At 35.7% G+C, this 20,830-nt stretch overlaps 1 long non-coding RNA gene across 5 annotated transcripts in view; it reads left to right on the top strand.

Moving 5' to 3' along the window:
* Positions 1–20,830, top strand: part of LOC107033041 (uncharacterized) — a 283,934-nt gene that overhangs the window by 10,711 nt on the left and 252,393 nt on the right. For 4 of the 5 annotated variants that reach the window (XR_012062416.1, XR_012062415.1, XR_012062414.1 and 1 more), the window contains exon 2: positions 4,209–4,255. The exons of the other annotated variant lie outside the window; for it this stretch is intronic. This is a non-coding gene — a long non-coding RNA (uncharacterized lncRNA). The remainder of the gene's footprint in view (positions 1–4,208; positions 4,256–20,830) is intronic. 5 annotated transcript variants of the gene reach the window in all.

Here is a 20,830-nt window from a genome sequence, read left to right as displayed (position 1 = left end):
GTTTGCAATTCTATTCTGGTCCACAGCTCCATGAAATACGTCTCCAGGGTCTTTGAATATAGTAGCTAGTAATCAGCTTTAAGCTTTCATATTTATCCTAATTCAAAGCACTCATTTCACAAAATATTTTGTGCCTGTCACACATCACTGATGATTAAGTTTCCAATTGTCTTTCAAGTTTATTTTCTTTTTCAATGTGTTATAGTACATCACCTTTGGAAGTTTGACAAAATGCTGTTTATTTGTCTCATGCTGGAGTGCCTTGGTCTCCTGTATGGTTTGGTGGTTTATGTGATGTCATTGGCAGAGTGCATGCTAGGATGTCATGTCAGACGGAATAAAGGGGATCTAAGACCTGACTGAGAGAATCTGAAAGCAAAACGTGTGAGCTAACGTTCCCTCTTACAGCCTTTATCTGGGACGTTCAGCCTGGAATTAAGTTATGACCTATATAGTTTGTACAGTTACCTCGGGATGCAAACGTTGATCAAATAAATATTTTTCTTTTGTGTAATGAAGACTAGCTTTTTGCAATGAATTTTACCTACCTTTTAGAAGGCAGGACAGTTTTTCCCACTTTTTGGAAAAAATAATGATGTCTAGTAGTCAGGTGGCATCTACTTATGTACACAGCATAATTAGAGTATTTGAGAAAAATAAAATGCTTCTCGTTTTCATCTCTTTTCTCTCTTCCCTCAGTAAATTCAGCTGCTTACCAAACAGTTGCTGTTTGTTACTATTTTTATATTCATGTGAAGAAAAAATACACAGTTTCCTTAAGTGGCATAATAAATCAGAACGTTTAAAATGCTATGTTGAGTGAGATTTGTGTTCCAGTATTTAGACTGTTACAATGAAGCTAGAACTCTCCCAGGGAGAAGGGGCAGGGTCCCCCCGGAGAGGTCAGTTTGCTTAGTGGAGGAGTGTATTTCCTCTCCGACCTACAGCCCTGCTTTTAGTGCAGTTGTAGTGCTTTTCATTTGTTTGCTTGCTTGTTTATTTTAGAGTTTGGGAGGAATCCCGCCGTCCAGCTACTCCAGTTCTCTCACAGTAAATGTGGAGAAACTGGACTCTAGAAAGCACAGCTGCTGAGGAACTCCCAGATACCGAGTGGCCTCTGTTTTACCACTGGTTGGTTCTTAGAAAAGTCTGAGTCACAGGTACTCTGTGAGTGTAGGAGATTGTTTATTTAAATGTTTGACCAAAATAACCTTTCTTCTAATGCATAAAGATCATGTAGTAATTAAGCACAGACAGAGAATGTTAAATACCCGACCAACAGAACAAAGGCTCTTCGCTTAGGAACTCCGTGGTAATGACCTCTGTTGTCCCTGAAGTTCTAGTGGGCTGCTGCTCTGGTCACAGCCCACTGGAGGGAACAGTTCTGGTCAGTCTCATTCTGAATGTCCAGGAGACCCATGGGGACCTGGAATGGAAAAGCAGTGGGAAGGTGCAGGGTGCCTGGTGGACGTTTAACTTGTTCTTAAAAGATAATTATAAATATTGGTGGGACTCTTCCCCAATGATTTTTAAACTGTAAATCAGCTTCTACAATAACAAGTGTTCTATGACTTGTGCCAGTTACTGCCTTACTGCACCTCATCTGCAAGTTCGCCCATCAGTACCACCCTGTGACTGGACCCTGAGCATTCCTTTTGCACACCCTTGTGTGAAGTTTGACCAGAAGCGGGCACAGTAAGGACACTGTTGCGGGGAGATGGGTTTTTCTTCCTGGTTCTCGTGGGCTTTATTTTGCTCTTTCCTGCTCTTGCTGCATGTCTGGTCTATAGGGCATGTGAGTGGAGACACCAGATGGTGCACTGCCCCAGCTGTGCACCCAGAAAGGACTGTACCTCTGTGATGTCACAGCCTTGTTTGGAGTTGGGGTGACCTTGCCTTGGGCCTTCCCAGTGCGATGCCACATGCTCCGGGACTCCTAATTGTAGTGGTATGTTGACTCCCACTGAGAAACTGCCTACCGGCCTTGAGAGTTGTGTCAGCCGTGCTTATGCACCTGCTATCCAGAGGTTGGGTTTCTGTGTCCCTCCCAGAGTGGATATCATGTGCTCCTGGTCTTACACTCACAACAGCACCCCAGCTCCCTTTCCCAGAGCCTTAGCTTGCCTACAGCCTGAAGGCTTTCTTCCTGTTTATACAGTGACCACGAGCCAGCTCTGGCCTGAGAAAACCAGTAGATTTTTCTGCCATACAGTGGACAGAAACACACCTCCAGTGAGGTCTGAACCTGTGCCTTCAGAGGGGGCTTCACTTCCTACTTTGTCGTTTCTTGAGTACGCTCTTATCCCCAGGGAACCCTTTGGAGTTCTCTTTTCATCTTTGTATTAACTGTTCTATCATAGTTCAGTAATTCTTAATATTAAACTTCCTTTTTTTAAAAATTACTAAGTGATACATCTCTCCTGATTGGACCCTGACTAATGTTTTAAAAAGATATCTAGCTCTTGTTCCCTAGAGAGGCAACATACCATAACGGATGTATCTCCTGTTCTTCCATTCACAATTCACACACTAGATCCATCACTTACCATAGAATCACCTCGCCTGGCCTCTTGTGGCCTCATCCTTACCTCCCACAGACGTGTAGACCCAGCAGGTTTACACATGTAGAGTGCTAGTATGGTGATTGTTACAAGGTATGTACTAAATATGTGGTAGATAACATATTAGCTAAAATTATTTGAATGTGACCCAAATTGCAATAAATATATATAAATATGTATTTAGTTTATTAATCTATAAACCCAGTATATTTTCCCTAACCATCATAGCTACCATGGATATGGAATCTCTCTTAAATTATAAGCCCAGTAAAATTTATTATGACATTTTACATATGTGAGTGTTACTGAATTTTCAAAAAAGTGATTCTGAATTTATTTTTAGCCTTGGTAAGGATACTAATAACAGAAAGGGCTTTCCCTTTTTGCATGATAGTGTCAATGAAAAAACATGATTCTGGGAATTTTGTATTTTCCACTGAATGAAGCCTGAAAAGAATTTTTGGACAGTGTTGTGTGAAAATGACTATTACTAACAAAATTATCCTATAAACATAATTGACCAAACTCTGAAGAACTCTTACAGCTGTTCATTGGAAGATCTGGATTTAGAATGCTGCTTTTCTGAATCTAATTCAGTTTGTTTTAAGACTGACTCTGACGTGAGCATGCTCATGTGATGGTGTAAACAATTATGGGTGATTAAAATGCATTCCTCCACTTGAATCCTCTTTTTAGAATAAATTACATTACTGTTTTAAACAACAGGTTATAGCTGACATCATATCTAGATAAAGGGACTGGAACATCAAGTTTCAAGAAAATAAATCTCTATTTTTTTAAACCTGTATTGGGTATAACTGGAAGTGAGTTCATATAATCTAGAAATAATGGATTATACAACATAGACCAAATTAAATTTGGATAATTGGCTAGTTTTTTAACTGAAATGCACTTGTTTATTCTACTGCCAACATTTTGGTTCCAGGATCTATTAGTTCTGAATATAGTGGTAGTTCAGATCTAATTTTCTTACCCTGTCTCCCAACTATTACTGCCCTGAATGGTTCAACTAAAAATGTATAGAGATAATATAGAGCTTAAACTTGTGGTATAATTTTTCTACATGCAGAAACAGAGATGAAATGATAAAAATAACAATTGTTGGCTAGTAGGAAAATTCCAATCGATAAACACATGTTTAATGTGATAGGAACATTTTAACCAATAAAAGATTTTGAACAAGACTGAGCACAATACCAGGAAAAAAATGAACAGGAATAAACCTGCATGGACAAGAAGACAGACTAGACTACCCTCCTTTAACTGATTTTTCCAAAAGTAAAGTTATATGAATAAAGAGCACTTTGGGGTGAAGGCCAACTACTGTGCATAATCATGACTCTAACATGTTAAGTGTGACAAAGAGACAGAATGAAAGATTGGAGAGAACACAGACTAACGTTAAGACAGGTCTAGGTTCAGCCTCTAGCTTGCTGAATCTTAGTCTTTTCACTGTGCACTGGGGGTAATATAAGCCATGTAAGGTATTTCTGAAGACTAAATGAAATCACGTATTAAAATCTTCTGCTGCTTCTCCTATGGGCAGCTCATATACGAGATATTATAGCTGCTAAGTAAAAAATGTAGAGTAGAACATTAAATCTGTTACATTTTATTGATTTCCAGATCTGAAGAAAATAATAAAGAATTATTAGAAATATTCTTCTCTAAACGTAAGCAAATTTACTTCTTAAGTTGTAAAGTGCTAGTAAAATGTTAGTTCCCATTGTGATGGTGGTATTTGTCGTGTGGAGTATCATCGTAAGTCACCTGAAAATCCAAAACCAAAATCATCCATCAAATGTCCATTACTGTAATATATCTGTGAGTTTAAAAATAATGGAATAACATGAATGTAATTGTCATAATGTGGATCATTAGGTTGAGTGAACTAGATTTGCTTTAAAAATAAATAATTGTCACCATTATTATTCATTTTCTCTTAGTTGTTTCGGAATCATTTGAATTTTGAACACTTTATATGTACCAGAGACAGGAAGTGGAATGGTCTTGATGACGACTCTTCTCCAAATCCTAAAGCTCTTTCTAGTGTCTGACAAGACTTTAGAGTTTTGCTTCAAACAGAGAATCTGTGGCTCATGAAAAGCCTAGATGCATTCATTCATTCTCAACAAATACTTATTAACTGCCTGCCGTGGGCCGTATATTGGCGACACATCATTGCCAAAAACCAAGTCCCTGTCTGCTTGAAGCTCGCCTTCTAGTTGTAGGGGTTAGGAGAGAGGGTGGATGGTGGCTCACAGGAAATCCAAGATAAAATTCCCTCGAGCACATGAACCTGAATAGGAGGAGGTACTGAGCAGCAGTTTTCACTTGTTCAGGAGCAACTGAATGAAATAAAATCTCTTGAAACATATAAAAACGAATAATGTTACATCCTCTTGTTTTACTCTCTTACCCTGATAAATCCAAGGCACGCCCTTAGCCTTGCAGAAGCCTCTTCACTGGAGAGTCCCTTTTCTTCTTGGCCCTGCCCAGTCAAGCTTCTTTCTAATAAATGGATTAAGGATTTCAAGTACCTGAATTCTCAGTCTTTCTTACATTCAGTGATGTGATAAAATAAGAAAGAATTACTTTGTAATAATATGCGTTGTTCAGTTGGGGTGATAATGGTATTGCCATCAAGGAGTGCTTTGTTCATCATTAAATATCTCTTCCTACAACACCTGGAAAAGGGGGGAAACTTAAGCAACTTCGTGGGAAGATGAACCTCAATACATGTGCTCTAGAAATATTTGCATATTTCACACTGTTAATAAAAATCACTGTTAGCAGAAGATCTCAATTTTAATACTACAGATTTCATATAGGTATGTCTTGCATGCAGTAAGAATTTGAAATATTTTGAAAGAATACTCAGTAAAAATATATTCTGAGGAATATTGGGACAGTATGGGGAAGAGTAGATTCTCAAAAGATTGGGTTTATCACACAACCAGACTATCACTTTCCTTTATTTTCAAACCTAAAATAAAATGTAAATAATAATCTAAAATCTAGATACTCCAGGTATTTGAGAACTGAAGTCATTTGATGTGATATTTCCTTTCATCATTAAAATAGAATAAAGGGTGATTATCCACAGCAGTGTGAGTGTAAGAAGGAAATTGTGAAGGAGACAACCGCATGAAAGCTAAAGATCTCCTATGTCAAGAATATTAGCAAGGCTCATCAGCTTTGGCAGTGATGAGAGTTTAGTGAAAAAAGACCAGAAGAAAGATAATTCAGCACAGAATCTATGTCACAATATGCACACCTGTGTAAAATCACATCCACACGAGTGTAAAAAGGATCTTTAAATAGAGCACTAGACTTTCTTGTATTTTTCATGGCTACTTTAAATAAAACTTGGACCATTGAAAAACTTACTGTTCATGTTTATGCCCAGAGTGTAGTGGCTTTGCAAAATAGATTACCCTCCAGATATTTAAGGAAATAAAACACAGGCAGGGGGTTGATTTTGTAAATAAAACACTGAAATTCTAGCCTTCAGTACCTTAAAATATTGTTACTATCAAATAATTCATGTATTAGAGAGCAACTTTGTCTATCTTCAGGTTAAATTTAACACTATTCCTAGATAATCAAAGTTGAAATAAAATCCCTGTCACAGTGGATATAATAATTTTTTACTGTATTCACTAGAGTAAATGATGATGTTATTCACAGGATTAGATAACCCTTAAGTCACATTGAATTCAGCTTCATAATTTAAGTTGAAAACTGTAAAACATTATAATTTGGCATCACTTGCAAATTGTGCACTTAGATTCATTCAAATTAGTGAAGCTTATTAGAGCTGCATGTCCTTTTTTTATAAGATTTTGCTCACTTGCACAATATGAACTTAACCTGAGGTGGTTATTACTAGATTTTTGGTACAGACATTTGTTTCCTCTTCTTGAAGCATATAAGTGATCACCCCACATTCTTCTGTTTTCATAATTTCTGGCTATTTTGTGAAACAAATTACTCATTCTAGTCTTATAGCTGTATCCCAAGACGCCAACAAACTGCCCAGGTACTAGGTTGGCATTTCAAAATATTTTCTGATTTGGGGGGAAAAAAGGGCTAATGTGTGTCTTAATCATAAAATACATAAAATTTTGGCAAATCTTAAGTTTTTCTGACACTTATTTTTAAACATTGAAAATATACTCTTACAGGAATATAGAATCCTAAAGTGGAGGATAACAAAATCAAACTTCAGTTAATTCTTGTATTAAGATTTATTTTGTACTTTTGGGGAAAAATTAGTAATAAATATATATAGATACTCTTCTGATAGAGGCAAGGCTAGTCTGTGATCACAAGTGAACCCTGAAATCTCAGAATAAGACAGTGAAGGTTGATTTCTTGTTCGCATTGTTGTCAGATGTGGTTCTGGCTGCTCTCCTCCAGGAGATACTGCTAATTTTCCTTACAAGCAAGTTACACTAATTAACATTCCCACCAGTAATTCACAATGTGCATATTTCCTCAAACTAGTATAGGTAATACTTTGCTCCATCAAATGGCTTCCATACTAGGTAAAATTGTATATTTGTACCTTACACTTTAATTAGCATTATAGAATTATGACTAATTTTAACATATTTTCATGTATTCGTTAACCATCGATTTCTTCTTAAAAATCAGTCCATGTGACCTGCTGCTTATTTTTCTAAATTGTCTTTTCTGAATTGTTGAACATTTCCTTATTGTTTTGTCTACTTAGTACATGCATGTTCTTTCTCATTCTACAGAAACAGACACACCTGTGTGCACATACATATGTAACTGAATCATTGCTGATTAATGATTTATAAATGACCTTTAGTAAAGATTGATTGTTAGTCTTTTTTGTGTCTTGTGTAACAATTTTTCCCATTTTGTTTTAGATGTGATTTTTGTTTATTTATTGTTTCTTGACCTACAGAAATGGAGAATGTACTGGTGTTTTCACTATACCGTATTAGAATATTGTTACCTGATTTTAAGAAAAAATTTCTTGCCCCAGGTTTATTCTTTGAGCAATATGTTTTCTTCTAGTGCCTTTGTGATTTGATGTATTATTTTTAAATAGACAATGAGTATATCAAAACTGTATTACAGGATAAGAGAGTTCGGAGGGGTCATCTTTTCACAACTAATTTTAAGGTAACTTTTATTATATGAAAATGTGTCCATTTGCATCTGGATCTGTCTTGACTTTCTGTCCTCCCTCCTGAGCTCCTCATTTACCAGCAGTGAACTGTTTTAGTTCTTGTAGCTCTGCAGTCTGTTTCGTGTTTAGTAAATAAGTCTCTGCTCATTAATCTTACTGTTTAGGTTTTTGTTCTTTGTTCTTTAACATTTTTGTTACAAAAGGAAAACACTAACAATGATTTTATCATATTTAATTTGCACATTAACTCAGGAATATTGTCTTTAGAATAAAAAATTAAGTTGCTCATTTTTGTTGACAAGCAAGAAGAAATTTTAAAATATACCATATTCTATACAATCTGAAGTAAACTTTATTAAAAAAACTTACATGTATGCAAGTGTTACTACATTTTCTGCTCTAATATACTGTATTTTCATCCAAATACATATTTATTTTTAAAGTCTAACTTTTTAAATTTCTTCAAATTAATTATATTTTATGATCTCCCTAATAACTAATATTTTTATCTAGTAAATTTGTCACAAATGATTCTTCCTGTTTTTATTCTGTTGGGATAACATATAAAATTCTCTTTCCTTAAGGCAGATCATTCTTTTCCTTTTCAGAAATCAAACCTTTGTGTTCCTCTAAATTATAACTTCAGTTTGATATTTCATGAATAAATGCATCTTCCATTGGCTTTTATTAAGTATTTGTCGGTAAATCATGTCTTTTCTGACTTGCTGTCTTTGATAAGGGAACTACTGAGTAAAAAGACATGACACTTCATTCCTATTCATTGGGAAGCTTCCCTGCTTCCCTTAGCTTTCCAAGCTCTCTTTGTAGAACTTCTCCTTGGCTGCATATTCCACTTCCTTCTCTATATTTTTTTTATTCTTTTTTATCCTCCAGCAAGAGAATTATGGGCTAAGTATTTAATGCTACAATGTGATTTCTTCACTTCAACTAGGATATTTTTTCCAAAAAAAAAAAAAGAAAAATAATACTGTCATAGATTTTGTCTTCCTTTATGTAGAATTTATGAATAGAGAGAAAAATATAACAATTATTATAATAAATATAAAAATATTCACTTACATGAGTAGGGAGAAAAAAGATTAGGTCTTTCTGATAATAAGACTACCTTTTGAGAACGCTTTACTCTGGTTAGGGACAGACATAGATAGTTCTGAAAGTCAAGACATAGAATGGATAACAGTCTTACAGTGAGAAGTATTTATGAAATCAAGATTGCTGAGATCTGTTTCCCTTGGAACAAGGAAGCCAAGTTTTGCAGGTGAACATCTGCAGTGTACTTGTAGCTTCAGCTGCTATGAGAGTTGGCTGATGATAACTAACAGCTATTCTCTTTTGCAGAGAATTGCTCTGAACTGTATCACTGGGAGGCTATGTTCCCTTCTTAGGGGTAGAACTGATACTTGCTGAAAGCTGACTGGCCTTGTTATGAGTCTGTGGCCCCCTTCCCTGAAGGTTGGACTAACTCTGTATGAAAGCTAGCTTCAGAGCTTCCGATGGGATCAGACTGGAACTGGTCTCCAGCTGGAGTCCTTCTCTTGCCGGCCTTCACCTTCCCAATCCTGCTACCCTGAATCCCCTTCTCCCCTAGTAAGTCATACAGCACAAGGTGAGCTGTGGCAGACAGCTGTTTTTGAGGCCCCAGTGAAACCATGCCTTCTTTATTCAGACCCTGTGTAGTCCTCTCCACATTGAGCTTGGCCTGGTGTCAGACTTTGGCTGATGAGATATTATTAAGCTTCATGCATTGGAATGTGTCTTCTCTGAATGCTCCTTGGAACCTAGTGGCTCTCTGGGAGAAGCCCAAACCACATGGAAGAGTCCAGTGGGAGAGAAATGGGGCATTCTCAAATGGCAGCCAGCGCCAACTGCCAGCCAGCTGCAGGAGTTCAGTCAGGTGGCATCACGAACAAAAAAACCACTGAGCTAAACCCAGACAACCCAGAGGATGACAAAAAATATTTAAGTAGTCACTATTTTAAGCCAGTAGTCTTAAGGGTGATTTGTCACTGACAACTGAAAAAGAAATCACAAAATTAGAACAAATGGATTCATAGTGGAATATTTTCATCATGCTATGGTAAAATCTGTACAACTGCTCCTATGTTACCCTATGTTAAAAATCCTCCTAATCACCCAAATTTGTGTGTATTTCCATCTCTTACAGAGGCCTGGCTAGAGGCCCTCATTGCCGTTTGCATTTTGCTTGCCAGTCAATGCAGTGAGTCAGGGCAGGTTATAATACATTCTCACATTTAGCTAAAACGTCTTTCTTAGAAACTTCTAAGACTCAAAATTACTTTATTTTTTAATATTTTAAAGCATTTCAGCCCCACTCTTAAAAGTGAGCAGTAAGTCATATACCAGTTTCAATGCGAAGTGGTTGTAGTTAGGGCTTGGGTAGCCTCATTTGTGAAATGACACTTACTGGTCACATCTTTATAATTGGTTAAGCAATGGAAGCTTGGCACTAGGACCCATCTGTATTTTTGTTATACTCATCTTATTTCTTTTATGGATTATGTGGTTATATTCCTACACACTTGTAAGGCAGTGAGTCAGTCATAGTTATATTTTCTTTTTTTCAAGGAACTAGCCAGTAATGAAAAAATTCATCCCAGTTACAGTAATGATTCTAATAAATGGATGGATCTGCATAAAACACCTTAGTATACAAATACATGCATAGATATACATTTGTAGTTCATAAAGACATCTAACGTGTACATGTGTGTATATAAATGTGTATAATTAAATCACTATTAAATGGCAAGTAGGCATTCTCTTGCTATTTTTTACAGCATTTTCTTGTTTTCTGAAATCAACCCTACCACATCTAAACCTGTCTAATGTTACCCACATATGAGGAGTGAATATAGCCTGAAAAGCTCTGATAAATTTCTAAACTACACATCTAAATAATGAACAACAAGTAACCACAGTAAAACTGTCTACAAGCATTAACTTGTACTAAAGGCACTCTCCTACTTAGGAACAAAGGCAGCTCTGTGAGAACCTTTCTTAGCAGGAGATGAAGCAGTAAACAAGCCTTTAGACATATTTTTTTCCCCTCAGACAAAGCTTCTGTTACCACATTATCTTGTCAAGTTGTATGAAGTTTAGATGGATCAATACTTAACACAGGTAACTTCTAAGGAACACCTGGCCTTCCAGGAGGTGACATGTTAATTAAATAGATAGCATTCTTTTTCTTAATGTACAAGTGCTTGAGTTTTAGTGCTACTTTTGAATTCCTTAGTCTCTGTTTTAATACTTTTGTGAGCTTGAGGGCTAAAACCAGCCAAGAAACCTAGTAAAATGTAATAATTTGGGGAATGTTAATAGTGGTATTTTGGCTAAAGAAAAAAAAGAACATGCAAATTTTTCCTTTGATCTCATTTGCCTTTTTTAGCTTACCAGAATAAGTCTGAGGTATGTTCCTGAGTATTTTGTAACTTAATTTGGTTTTGAAAAATATGAAGAACTTGTCTAATAACAGACTCACACTTTTGTGATTTCCTAAGCCACAGTGTCAAATTTGGCTAGTTAACAGATCTTCAGGGCAGGAGCAGTTCAGAATCAATAACCACAACCTCACCATGAGAAAGTCACCTTCATTCTAACCAAGAAGAGTTTGTGGCCCCTGTCTGCAGCATCAGACAAAAGAAGGGCCCGACCTTCAATAAATTATTAGTACTTAAAATAAATGTTGCTTAGGTATGATTTAAAGATAATTTATGAATAATGCATACATCTTGGGCCCTTGTTCACTTATTTTCACATTTATGTGTAGTTTTTTAAAAATCAGATAATTTTACTTTCAAAGAAAATGTGACCACATATTTAAAGGGGAGACACTTATTTTTAAGTATTTAATAAGTAAACTATTTACCCTCATACAAGTGCTTTACCTTTCATTATTTTGAGGAAATTACAAGTTTTATTTTTAAAATGAACTCTTGTGCAATAATGAGTGTTAACCTACGTATCTTTTTTTAACATTTTTTATTGATTTATAATCATTTTACAATGTTGTGTCAAATTCCAGTGTAGAGCACAATTTTTCAGTTATACATGAACATATATATATATATGCATTGTCACATTTTTTTCTCTGTGAGCTACCATAAGATCTTGCATATATTTCCCTGTGCTATACTGTATAGTCTTGTTTATCTATTCTACAATTTTGAATTCGCAGTCTGTCTCTTCCCACCCCCCGCCCCCTTGGCAACCACAAGTTTGTATTCTATGTCTGTGAGTCTATTTCTGTTCTGTATTTATGCTTTGTTTTTTTTTTACCTTTCATTTTTGAAGGTTGTTCCTCCTACCCACCAAATGTTGAAAATACAGAAATAGAAAATTAGTCATCTATGTGTTCTTCAGCATAAAGGATATTGGCCCCTTTCGTTTATTTGTTCCTGGATTTATACTTCATTATTTTGGGAAATTTGCACCTGTAGCCTAGATATCATTATTATATGCTGGGTCCTTGTTGTAGTTATTTAAGTTTTTTTTTCTTAGAAATTCAGAGTGGATTTTATTCCAAATAAAATACGTAGCTTATTATCTTTAAAGGGGAAAGTTACTGACTTTCATACTCTTATGAAGAATACATAGTTATATATGTGATTTCTTATACAGCATAGAGATGATCTTTAAATAAGTATATATGTAATAGAGAATATAAGATTTTTACTAATTTACAAGTGTATATTTGACTCTTTCTCCACTTTTATTCATAGAGATATGGCATTTGAATGCATGAAGAAAATATATCTCAATCTGTAATCTGAATATATATACACAGGTAGACATACTCTCAGTATCAAAAGATGCAGCATCACATGTTAAAGTGTAATTTTTATTATCCTTACAAATAAATATAAGTGCACAGAAATATTTTAAAGAAATTATACTTGAATAAAAATCTGTTTTTATTTTTTAAGTAGGAATACTTGACTCATTATTGAATTTCAGCGTGATCATTTCTGCTACTTTCAAACTTTAAAAACTTCTATACACTTAAAATAACAATTTCATTCACTTTTATTGTGGCTTATAATCATGAAACACCGAAGTTTGTGTGATATGTAGGGATTCTGTGATGTGCCATCTTGTTTTAATAAGAAATGAACCTAGAAAAAACACTTGGATGAGACAGAAACAATGTTTTAAGTTCATCGCCTCAATTAATTTAAAACCATTTGTGGCTCAACAAAATCTAAAATATATTTGTTTTTGCTCTTTCTTTTTTGTAATATTATTAGGTAAATATCCTTTTTTTAATTCACTAAATTTATTCATTACAATATTCTTGTTTTTCAACAAAATGTCTAAGAAGGTTCTCCTTTGAGAAAGCAATCCTCTCACTAAATTGCACACTTTTTTTTATCATGGAAATAAGAATAAACCATTATTTATTTAAAATTACATAATTGGAAGGCATAGAATTTGAAGTCAAAACTGATGTTGAATCACAATGATGCCACTTAGTAAATGAAAGTTCTAAAAACCTTACTTAAACTTTCTGAGATTCAAGTTCATCAGCCAAAATAACAAAATCCCCAAATAAGAATATATAGTACATGTTTTCAAAAACATTACTTTTCTTTGTTTTTGAAAACAGCCATCATTATTCTGTTTCACAGGAAAAAATTAAAGACTTTCTTTGGTATTATTTTAATGGGTAATTTTTTATTTCAGTTTCTGAAATTCAAAGAAGTAATGAAATAGAGGACTGTCACCTTTCTTTTGACGTTATGAAAACTTTGTTCATGATTAATATTACTAATAATTGATATGTGAATTAAAAGTGAAGTTATACTAACAAATATTTAAAGCAATAATCATCTATTAGAATGGGCAAAATGAGACATATACTCATGAAAAGCTAGTGAAAGTTTTTATTTGTATAACTTTTGGGGAAAATATTTTGTCATTATCATGGACCTCCAGAGAGTTTATATCCTTTATCTTTCCCACTGTATCTATGATAATTCTACTTCTAGGAATCTGTCCTAAAAAAATAAAAATGTAAAAAAAGACTGTACAAAAATATTTATTATAATATTGTCTATTATGCCAAAAATTTGGAAACAAAAATTATATAACTGGATTTTTAAAAAATAAACGGAAATAAAATGCTCATGGTATATAGTATTAAGTTCAAAAAAGCTTACAGAGCTACGTATATATAAAGAACTAATACACATTTGTTCCACCTTTCAAAAAAGGAGAATAATCAAAACCACTCTGGGCACTGACATTTTTTTCTCCATTAATACATGCTGATTCTAATGGCATTTGAAATAAAAACCTCTTTCTTCTAAACTCCATATGCTACTGAGAATACATAATTTTGTTTGTTTTTTTTTACTGTGAGTGATTTCCAGTCAATTCTAGATAAATCACACCCTGCAAAGATCTTCATACTTCGTCATAAAGCCACAGATAAATAATCCAAATACTTTTGCCAGGGTCAAGTAGCAGCTACTCAGTTTCCAAACCAGAACAGCCGCTCAAGCTCATATATCAGTTTAATTTTCCTAGTTGCAGATAGTCTTTCTGCAGTTTCTTTCTTCATATAAGGTAATATGTGAGTTTGAGGTTTTAATGGTTTCACACAGATGGCCCAGGGTCTGGCCTAGGTGAAGCTGGGAAACTCACACTGAAATCTTGGTCAGCCCTCCCCTTGTGAAGCACACGCGCTGTCACTTCCTGCTCAGATAGAAGGATCCCTTCACTCACACTTTCCTTACAACAGTCTTTCCCAAACTATGGCATAGTGGAGTCACCTGAAGGCCTTGTAGACCACTAATACCTGGCTTCCACACCCAGATACTCCGATTTAATTGGCACAAGGTGCCACCTAAGTGATCCTAGCGTGCAGCAGTTTGAAGTCAGAAGGAGATATGATTAGGGGTTGATTTACTGACCTGATATGGAAGGAATAAGGAAAGATAGAGGAGGCAAGATAACAGCAAACAGGGAATTATTTAAAGCAACAAAATTTCTGTAAAATTTCCAGTTCGATTTTGTTAACTAAGAGTCACTGAATAGTCTACCTGAGAGCAGCTATGGGAAACTATATTTAAATTAAACAAAATTAAAATAGAAAAAGATGATACTTTCCCATTAACTGCTTTAAAATGTGCATTAGTAATGCATTTAAGGTATAGTATTTTTACCACATTCCCCAATTTTTTTTTACTGCTGTTAAGTTGTACCTATACAAACCCTGGACAGTGCTTAATAACTATGTTAAAAAATTAATATTTCCTTCCAACCCCTAAATATGAATATTTTCCCAAGGATTTGTCTTCAGCCATCTTTTCCCCAGTTATTCTCCCTTTGTTAACAACCTAACTTAAACTTACAGGTCCAACTAAAACCTTGAAGCAGATGACAACTCCAGGCTGACATGTCTCCCAGGTTGCAGTCCTACACTTGTATCTGTTCATTGCCATCTCAGCGTGTGATGGTATTTCACTGCTAACGGATCCCACGTGAGCTCTTTAACATCCCACGTAATCCTAGTCCTCTTCCTGTGATTTCTATTTCTGTGGATGACATCACCATTTCCTGGTGATTCAGTTTTAAATGTTTGCATTTCTTAGGGTTTGTGTCTTCTCTTTCTTCTACAGTCTGCCAGCTCCTTCCAGCCTTTCTTCCCTGCAGCTTCTCTCATCCCCTTGCTGTGTACCCAGCAGGGCCAGCCACTGGTTTCGCGTTAAACTAGGATACATGACCAGGTTGTATGAGAAGGAGCTGACCTTAAAAAAAAAAAAAAAGCATCTAACAAAGTTATTGGTACAGGCAGTGAGTATGCATTAATGAATTCAAAGCCAATTGAATTCCTTCTGGGGTAGCATATAAAGACGATTAAGACATGCCTGTGTCTTTGGGGAGAAAAGAAAAAATGGATGTAAATAAAGATAAAAATATTAACAAAATTAGCAATAAAAAGAACCCGTAGCCCTGTGCTAAGCATTCTGCATGCATTGTCTCCTTTCATTGTTAGGATAACCCTGTAGGTAGGAAAGATGAACTGAAAGCTCAGAGACTTCGAGTAATCTGCTGAAGGTCATAAGGCTAAAGTGTCAAAGTGGGGATTTAAATACAAGTCTTCTTGGCATAGAAACGGCAGTGTGAGCACATGTGTAACTGGGACATCCATGCATGTATTTACTGAAAGGCTCTCGGCCATGCTTGGCAGATACAGCGATAGACACATCTAATAAATCTAAGATAAGGTTCTACATAATAAAGCAATGACGATGTTACCAATTATTCTTTACAGATTATACGAGGGTCATTTTGGGTACTGGAGAATGGATGCTACTTCTGAGAGGGGAAGAGAGATGGGGGCTTATTTACTCATATTCTGGACCCCATTTGCTTCTAGAAGTATTTAAGTACTTGGTTGAGCATAGTCCAACTTCTTTTTTTTTTTTCCGTTTTGTTTTTGTGCGCCAGCAATGGTAGCAAAGGTCAAATCCTATCCTTAATTGGCACTTCCTGACAAAATACTTCTCTTAAACAAATACATCTATAATTCAGAACACTGATTAGGAAGGTAGAGTTCCTGGTTTCCTTTCTCTCGTCTGTCACTAAGTTGTGTGGCTTGCTGTGAGTCAGAAACTCATAGGGTCTTTATTCCATTACCTCTAAAAACAGAAAAACAGAAGTGGCAAAATTATTCCACAGCTCATTTGTGAAGATAACTTCAAGACAAAATGATGCAAAATTGTAACATTATAAAAGATGCCAGGTGCAAAATATTCAAATATAATTTGTCTTATGATGCAGTATTAATCTTAAAATTGACTTTAGAATTTGAATCCACTCCTATCTCCTCACTTTAACAATGAGAAGTCAGGTCCACAGAAATGTAGTGATCAGCCCAGGCTCACAAAGCTAGTTCACTTCACACTACCCAGGCCTTCTGATAGTCTAAGCTGTTCAAATCAGTATGTTTTTTCCCAGCATATTTCTCTGCTGCTACTTAATTCATAAACATTTCCATGGACCTTCTTAATATGAGCACTGGGTGACTGGAATAGTCGACAGGATTCCGGGATCCACACGTGCCTGGAAAAATGCTTTGTCTATAACTGGAACTCAAAAACGAAGTGCAAAAACGAAAATGGACATCTGTCTAGAAGGTCACGTTTGTGGCCCTACGCACCTGCTCAGATCATTATCAAACCCCTTAGGTACTCTTTTTTGCATATGAAAGGAATCACAAGTTTAACTTACTTAAACATATTAATATTAGAGAAAGTTCTGGTGGATACAGATAATGCAGTTTTATTTGAGAAGTAGGAGTAGAAATTGTATTTTTATTTAAAAAGTACCATTATGATACCAAATGTCTTAATAGATACCATATAGTTTTATTTCGGTTTTCTACCCTATACAGCAAGGAAGATAAAATCTGAGTCAGCATGAGCTCTGAAGCTTTCTGAGACTTTAGTTATTCTTTATTATTCATTTATGCAACATGCTTTCATTTCCATTTTTTTCCCCCACATCTGTTTCATTTTGAAAAGGATTCTTTCCAGTAGTTGCATACAGGTCGTGATCAACTCGTAAGAGATTAAAATCTGAAAAAACAAGACAAATCTGACATTTTCCCCAATGGTCAAGCTAGGCATGTTATGTAAGATTTTATTCCTTTCCGTTGATTACAACAACTGGGATTTTAGTTTAGAAATGCAAAAAGAAATCAATCCCCCAATCACTTTAATTTCTATATTAGAATTTACAAAACCTGATACTTAAAGAATTAAAATGTTATGACAGGTTATCCTGTATATGCACATATCATACATATATACACCAGTTTATGGAATGTTGTTTCCCTTTTAATTACCAACCTTCTGATAATGGTTACGTTTTTTCTTACATATGTCAGAGTGCTTTTATGTGCGTTGTCTGTTATTGAAAGTCTTCTGTCAGTTTTCAGAGTCATTTTCCAGCTTTCAGTCTGTCTTTTGACTAATCTGATTTTTGTCTGTCTAACTCTTCTGCTGTCTAAGTTCTTTAGCGAGCTTTCACTGGGAGCTAGGAAGCATTACGGTATATGTATTGTGCCCTGTTTACCAACAAGCTTTATGCAAGCAGCTTAATTAAAATACTTGGCTGTGGTGAAAAGGATGATACAGGCTGTTACTTTTCTTAAGGTTTTCAGTATCTTAAAAGTGAATGGACAATGTTATTGTATAGTAAAAAAAAAAGAAGTTAATCATTGATATTTCTCTTTGTATCACTGTAAGAAATTTTATCAAAAATTTAGTAATATTTTGTTTGAAATATAACTCAATCTTTACACATATATGAGTTCTTAAATTTGTATTTCATGATTAAAAGCTACAGTTTGAGAACTCCTAATGCAAATATGTTACTTTTTAAACATTCGTGAAATTATGTTCATCTTTGCTCCCTGTCATTCCTGCTGCTCCCGTAACCATCTCCCTTTGGAAAGGGTGAGTGTGAGGATGGGCGGTTGGTACACATTTTAGAAAATCCTGTGTTTTCTTTAGCTCTGCTTCAGGCCTGTGGTCTTTGAAGTAATTTTCAGTGGTCTCTTACTAGTGTAAAAGTTTGGTCTCCTGTTAAATTGCCACCTGTGCTAAGGAGAGCTAATCCATTAGGGTCGAGCAGCTCTAAGAAGGTGCCATGGTGCCTGGGGCAAGCTCTTGAGTTTCAGTTATAGCAGCTGCTGGGAGATGAGTTTGGGATGGTCCTTGTTAGAGAAATTAGACAGATCAGGAAGTAAACAGAGGTGCCTTTCATCTGACCCAGCTCTGAGACAGGAAGGTGGGGCAGGGGGGGAATTCCTCTCCTAATTACTTTATGGGTCAGTTCTCTGAGACTGATGTCAATGTCTGACACTCGTAATCTTTAGAGGAAATTTTTTAAAAAGAGAAAGGAAAAGAAATTATAAGCCACTGAAGCTGTCAAGTTTTTCCCTCTGAAAATGTCTTGCCCTCTTGTATTTGCAGTACCGTGTGCAGGACTGTGTGGGTCCTGCCCTTCCTCCACGGAGGAGCGGCTGGAGGAGGAAGGTTGCAGTGCAGCTCTCCTGAGCTGAAAACCTCCCCCTAAATTTCAAGAGTGCGCCCTTTCTGTATCGGTTTATTTATTTTAGGTTTTTATACTGCATTTCATTGCACTTGATGACCTGGGGCAAGGTCTACCTGCTGTTTTCCTGTTTGTCTCATCATCTTTTTGAATTGACCTCTCAAAATTTAGCCATGTCAAGCAGCTGCCTGAATCCTTACTGAGCAAAACGTAAGTGGCGTAGAATCAAATGTCTGTTGCCAATTTGTGCTACCAGGTTTAAGAAAGGATAGCTAGAGAAAACAGTGTACCTACTTACTTGAGATGAAAGAATAATTCAAAGATTACTTCAGACAGACACTTTGCAACTTCCACTTTCTTATTTGCTTTAATATGTTTACTTCTTTTTTCTTCTGGTTTTTAAAAAATTTTTTTTACCTTTTTTAATTGAGTTATAGTCATTTTACAGTGTTGTGTCAAATTCCAGTGTTTACTTTTATGTGCTGGATTGTCCTTTTTTTTTTTTCCCAGAACACAGATTCACTAACTTTTTTAACAACACAAACAGTAGGCTATCTTGTTTCACGTATATTCAAAACATTCTACTTCTATTTTGGATACGTCTTAAAGAAAATGTAAAAAGATTAGATAAACAGAGGAAAAAGACAAGTGTTGGTAATGCTGAAATACTGTTTTTCTAAACAGATGTGCATATATGCTTCCAAAATGGGATCACAAGTACATGCTATATTAAAACCATGTTTTTGCTTAGCAATAATGAGAAAGTTTAAATGGTCAGTGATGTTCCATTGTGGTGGATGTCTCTGCTGTAATATTGTGCATAATGTTTACTGTGTAATTTCCTCAAGGAGGAAGATAAGTGCATTTCCATGCTTTGCTTTGACAGAACTCAAAAAATGATGGTGATGATTCAAAGTTCTTTCTTTTGGTAATGTCTAACAATCATATTTAATTCAAATATTATCTTTTCTGTTATACCTTTTTCAGATTAAAGATATAAAACTGTTTTGATATTAATGAGATTGATAAAGAAAATGAAAACACCCTAAACTAAGATAAATGTCTACTTTCAACCCCAAAAGTACCTCAAAGATTATCATTATGAATTAATACAATAGATGATCTCCTGCTAGAGGTAACAAGATTGGTTACAAATTTTGTTTCTGTGGAAAGTACAATCTTTGGAAGTGAAACCTTACTTGTTAGGCAAGTTAGTTTTTGCAAATAAAAGTAGAACTCATAAATGTTGCAAAATACTTACTTCAGAGGACAAGTGGGTGATTTTAGAAACTGTAGAATTTTATAGTTCAAAATCCCTTGAAAGGCTGAAGGTCCTTCAGGAAATTGATCGCTATGCTCTTTAAAGAGTCATTTCTTTTCAGCATCTACCTAAGTGACTTGCCAAATGAGTGAAACTTTATTTCCTTCAGTTTGGAGAATCCAGTCAATTTCAAGGACCAGCTTTCTATCAGCACCTCACACTTTCCCTTTGCCTAGCTCCTTCCCTATGTATCCTCAGAATTCAGGCATATTCACAGTATTCCTGGGAGATGCTCTAGTCTTTGACCTGTTTTCTGGGTAGTGATGCCCTTAGCCCACTGGGTCACACTTCTCCCATTCTGTGTTCAGTGACATGTGACTGGACCACTTGGCATTCTAGTATTTCATACGGGCACCTGATATGGAGGTCATGGTTCCTCCCATGATGTCTTGTTCACTGAATCTTCTCCTCCCAGTCTCCAGCATCTTCAGATACCCTATCTTTCTCAGTACACCCTCATCTCACACCCAGATCAACTGAACTCTTGGATCTACCTCCCCACCACTCCCAACACACACACACACACACACACACACACACACACACACACACACACACACACACACACACACACACACACACACGGTGATCTGAGGTCTAGTGTGGTATTTACTCTCTCCTCTCTAGTGCCTTATAGCATCATTTTATGCTGAA

This window comes from Vicugna pacos, chromosome 20 (assembly GCF_048564905.1).
Source record: "Vicugna pacos chromosome 20, VicPac4, whole genome shotgun sequence".
NCBI classification, from domain to species: domain Eukaryota; kingdom Metazoa; phylum Chordata; class Mammalia; order Artiodactyla; family Camelidae; genus Vicugna; species Vicugna pacos.
The sequence above is the reverse complement of the archived record's forward strand: the minus strand, read 5'-3'. Positions and strand labels throughout refer to the sequence as shown.